Source organism: Lactuca virosa, chromosome 1 (genome assembly GCF_052849685.1).
Source record: "Lactuca virosa cultivar CGN04683 chromosome 1, Lactuca_virosa_CGN04683_v6, whole genome shotgun sequence".
Classification (NCBI taxonomy): domain Eukaryota; kingdom Viridiplantae; phylum Streptophyta; class Magnoliopsida; order Asterales; family Asteraceae; genus Lactuca; species Lactuca virosa.
In genome coordinates this window covers 274771128-274777019 of record NC_136426.1, presented here as the reverse complement: position 1 = coordinate 274777019, position 5892 = coordinate 274771128, and positions in this window count along the sequence as shown.

Here is a 5892-nt window from a genome sequence, read left to right as displayed (position 1 = left end):
TCATTAAAAGTATTAATGATAAATACTAAGTAACTAAACGCTTATAAATTCCCAATATTAGTTACTTAGGAAAATGTGAAATTGGTGCTAGCCCATAAAATTACACTTTGTACCTTACCAAGTCGTTAGTGGAGCGTGTGTGGTTAACCGACACACTAACATGGACTAGTAAGAGTGGCAAAGGGTAACTTGACTCTATTATAGATCGGTGGAGCGTGTGTGGTTAACCGGCACATCGATTAGGTAATATTGTTGAGGGTACCAAGTCAATTTGTATGGTTATTCACACCTTGTTTGTGATCCTCGGCATCCCAGTCACAAACTTGAGAGGGCACAATCGAGATTCAAACATGCCATTGAAAGTTCAATGTATCTCAAAAGATCTAGGAGTTTCAAATCCAATTAAAACTTAATTATATTTCGTTTTTCATGGTGGAAATTGGTAAATCGTCATTTACCTACCTTCAACTATTTTATAACTTGGATTACGGCATCCCTCTTCCAGTTATAAATAGGTTGTTGGGTCCTAGCCTTAATATTTCATATTGGGTGTTATATTAAGGACTATAAATCAACTATCTTGAATATCTCCCAAAAGATGATCTTCCCAAATCTCTTGAAACAAACTTTCCTAAATGAAGATGATGTCCTATGGAAATCATACTTCTTTCACCTCCTCCAATTATTCTCCCTAACCCACAAGTTCCTGAAAAGTTTAAGGTCACTCAAGCCCCATTGGCAAGCAAAGGTCTATGTGTGATCACATCTTGGAGATGTAGTCACATATTGACAAGCCGGGAGAGTTGGGTGTCAAAGTCTAGAGGAAGCTGATGATCAATCACTTTCAAAGTCACATAGTGAGTTCCTTTGGGACTCCTATGAAACAGACTATGACAAGACCCTTAATGATCTTATCTATTTGCTAAGATCAACTTCCTAAAACTTTATGGACATTGACAATGATGACATTGGATATCCAGTAAAGCTCTCTCTTCCCAATGGAAAGGGATCGGCCATAGTCAACTCGGTTGACCAAATGGTAAAGAAAACGGCTAAGTCTGAGATAGTCCCATTATCAAGGGTCTATTGCCAAATAAAGGGGCATTGGTTGCGAAGCTGCCAAATTTACCTAAGGATGTTAAAGTCAATAAGTTTGACTCTACTTCAGGTAAAGTCCACTATCTAACTCTACTAAGTTTCTATTCTGAGATTCTTGATACATGATGTGACTGGGTCACATGTTGATGTTTTAAGAATCAAAGAAAAAGTGAAGAAACTTAAAGAAAGAATATGTTGAATCTGATGGCATAGATGGATTTCTATCGCATAGTTTGAAGATCGGATTCTTGAGCTACTTCTTAAGAGTTATGATATATTGCTTAGGAATAAATAACAACAAAGTTTTCATGTGCTTTTGCATTGTAAGGATAGTATTTCCGCAAAGTTTTTTAAAATAAAAGGAAAAATGATGATTTTATTTTATTTTTTTAAAATATCCTTACAAATGGCATTTGAGGAAAAAATTGTTGCTTATAAGATTCCATTAAGAGCAAGAGTGGAAATATGAATTTGATTCTTTCATTTGTGGTAGTTTCTAAATTTACCAAATAAGGAAAGATTCTCATCACCTAAGTTTCAGTTGGATAGAAACTTGGAATCATGCAAGTTGAATAGCATGATGAATAAGAACTTTCAAGCATTGGAAAAATTAAGACTAACTACTTGTTCACATGGATGTGTGAGTCAAGTAAAGGATCGAGTACACATTCTTGTGCACTGATCAAGCCCACCACAAAAGATCGATAAGACTATTCGTCATGATTTACTAAAGTTTAGTAAATATGGTTATACTTACAGGCTTAAGTATAATTCTGAAGCATTGAAAAAATTTTCAGTGTATGGCGGAACGAATGAGAAGAATCAAATTAGGCAGAAGGATAAAAGTTTCTCAAATCTGAAAAGATGGGAGAGTACTTTAGTATCATGTTATATAATCATCTTAATGATTAAGAGACCTTATCACAATTCATCCTCTAAGTGCATTCTGGTAGCTAAGAAGAGGAGCTATGAATTGTTGAAGTGGTTAAATCAAGAAGATGATTTATACTTCGTTCCAAAAACAATTCTTAGAGTTATACTCTAAGATTGTAACTTGAGTGGCATGTCTTAAAGAAGGTTTAAAACACTTGTCAAATGTAAGAGTAAAAGTTTTCTACTCTTGTACATTTGAAATTGGTAAGTTGTGATGTTTTGGATAAAACAAAGACCAACTAAGGCCAATTGTGTGAAGTGTTTGTCCTGATTAGAATCCACACTATATCTTGAATATCTGACAAGAAAGTCTTATATGTCAAGAGGACAGTGGGAGTCTTAAAGGTCTTGAAAGTCTCAAGAACTAATCAAGAATAAAACCTGAAGTTCTTCACTAGCACACGACTTGAGGTTTATAACCTATCTTGTCGACATGTCTGTGCCTATTCAAGTTGGCTTTGCATAGGAGTTCTGAGAGTTCTCAATTGGTTGCACAACTACTTGGAAGCAATGGTAGGCCCTTGAGCTGCCAAATGGCAAGAATTTAAGATTGCACAAGTTTAATCCATATAAGTGTGAATTTGTCAGTAACCTTGTCTTGTGATTATGGTTTTGACAAAATTCATATGGATAGGAACTCATACACCATTAAAATCTAAGTGTCATAAGGTTTCTCTCCGATTCATGAAAATGATGGTGAGGAAACACTTTCACTAAGTAGATTTTATATAGATAGCAATTGTGATATTTGCATTCTCAAAGTCGTTAGTGGAGCGTATGTGGTTAACCGGCACACTAACATGGACTTGTGAGAAGTGGTAAAGGTCTAAACAATCGAGACTATGATTACGGCATCCCTTTTCATAGTTCTTAAAATTGTTTAGACACACCTGTGAGCTATCTAAGATAAGGTGTATGATATTGATAAAGTTTTATCAAAGCAATCTAGTATCAGAAATCTGAACTCTGGTAAGAAAGTCAATAAAGTATTGATTTCTAGAAATCCAGCTGATTTTTGATTACATGTCGAAGCTAGTGGGAGCATGATAGTTATGCTAATAATCATCATGTTAGTGGGAGCATGATAATTATGATAAGATTGCAAGTTAGCAATGTTAATTATAGAAAACAAAAGTTTCAATTCGTGAGGCTGCAGGGGTTGAAAAGGTTGTTTTGCTATAATTAAGGGAGAGAAAATTATACTTCATTTCAATTCTAAAAGCTTAGATTGAGATTTTAATCGTATTTAGTCAAGGATATATATATGAATTTCATGTTGGAATGGCTCAACATAAGGAAATTCTATATATGGGTCCATTATTTGCGTTCTAAAATTCGATTATGATTACGGCATCCCTTTTCATAATCTGAATTATGAGAACTTGGCAAATAGAAATGGGAATGTTATAGCAAAAGACTGGTTTAGTCTTTATGTGAGACATCATGACTCGTGTCCCATATGCTTCGGATATAGGATCGATTACATGTGCTATATTTATCCTTTCTAAAATTTTCAAAATGCCTGGGCCATTAAGAAGGGAAAAGGTCTAGAACTGGATATGACTAAAACGATTAAGCAATTGTCGAGGACAATCTAAGGTTTACCAAAGATTGGTTGCTCAAGGACAGTTGGAAGTATAATGTTAATTCTGGAAGGACCATATTGACATAATCTGTAAAGAGGCAACTCTTGTTCAGAAGTGATAGTCAAAATGGAATATGGAAATGTTTCAAAGTTGGAAATTATTCAATCTGCGTAAGATTAGGAAACTTAATGCAAGAAGGATATTTCCAAGGAGCTGATCTCCTTTGGAATGCTCTGTAATGGTTGTTGTCAAGTCTTTCTGACTCTGTGCATAATCATTACAGGAGGATCAATGCATATAAGTTTAGAATCTAACAGATTTCAGTAAATAGCATGAATTTGGAATTCTTGCATTTGCAGTAAGGATTTGGGACTGTGAAAGAGGATCATTGGATTTATGTTCAATTGATCTAATTCACAAAGTGAAGATCATAGACAAACATAGTATGCATACTTGGTGTATGGCATGACTAGTGTTTAGAAAACATAGTGTACATGCTTGGAGCATGGGACAACTATTGCTTTAAATTCAAGAATAAAGTTGATAGCTGAAACAGTATACAATGAATAATGTGTATACATATGGTGATAAATAAAAGGTGTTTTATTTATGTTCATAGGTCTTGATACCATATTAGATTCTATTATTATTGTGTTTCATTTTGCATGTTTTGACTTCCAGAATAACTAGGTCGTTCTTCCTGATTGACTAAGATATTCAAACCATCCACAGTCAGTCATATGTTGGAAGTAGATATGAATCAAGACTGTCATGAATTTGGCTTGTATGATTTGTCTAATGTGCATTAGACATAGCAAGAGTTGCTACAACATTCATGAGTGCTCATAAGTTATGAGTATTGGATTCAACCCGCGCTCATTGGAATCACTTCATGGATTTTATCACGAGTGATCATGAGACGATAATATCTTATATTCTTCAAACCTAGAGATATGAGTTGTTACTATGAGTTGGTTGTACATTGATTGCACGAAAACGCATTCGGTAACTCGGTGTTATAAAACATGCCTTTGTGTATGATTCAACAAGTAGTAGAACAAGCCATATGAGTCGAAGTTTATCCATTCCTTTTACCTTCGGGATAAAAGCGATATCTGTGGGCCCCTCGATGATTTGATGATGACAAATGGAAGTGCTCGGCCGAGCCAGGACTGATTTGATTTGTTCAATTAGTCAGTCGTCATAAATCGGAAATCGGGAAACAGCAAATGGACAGAGAGAATGATTATAATCCATGTGTCAGTCCATATGATATCTAGAATGGAGGAATATATGATCCCTTATCTAATGGACAAGTCATTGACAAAGGTCAGAGTTCATCTACAAGGTCAGAGTTCGACAGCGGCTTTTGAGAGCTACGATTGCCAGTTGGTTCCTGAAGTCATACGCAATAATAGTTTTAGACTTATCCAAGTGGGAGACTGTTGGATTAGTGTCTAAGTCCATAACTATAATTGGTATGTACTTGACCCGACTCGGCATGGTCCATTTGGGTTGCATGGCATCGGAACATTTGGATAGACCGTTTATGAGGAAAAGACATTTTGTGACATATTAATATATTATAAGTTCTAATATATTAATATGAAATCATGTTATTTAATTAGTATTGATCAAGAATTAATTTGGACTTAATTTAGTGATCAAAAAGAGACTAATTAAATATATGGGGATTGATTGTGTAAATCATTCATTCTTATATATGTGGGCTCATGATGCAAGATTCCTTTATGTTGGGTTTAACCCATGTGGTGATCCATGGATACTCCATGGAGGTTAAAACCCATGGAGCATAAGGAATGGGTAAAGTCATAAGTTACATGGTGTAACCCTAATAGCCATACTATATAAGAACCCCTTTAGTTCAAGAAATTGGCACTAGTGATACATACTTTGAGGGCTAGCCAATTTGAACATGTATGTCTTCTTCTCATGGTTATTCCAAGAGTTCATGATGTTGTGTGAACCATTTGAGGTGTCACACTTGGGGCACTAGGCTCTCAAGCTTCATGGAGTCAAGAAACAACAACAAGGTATGTATTATATCTATTTTATTATCCTAGTATCAATGTTTTGGTATGCTAGTTAGGATAATACCTTGGATAATCATATTTGCATGTATAATAGAGAAAACATAGATCCAAGGTATTTAGGGTTGCATGTACACTTAGGAGTGTTAGAATGCTCAAAACCCATCACCCCCGTCATTCCTCTTAGTTGGGCGGTCTCTCTTGAAGTGTCCCATTTTACCGCA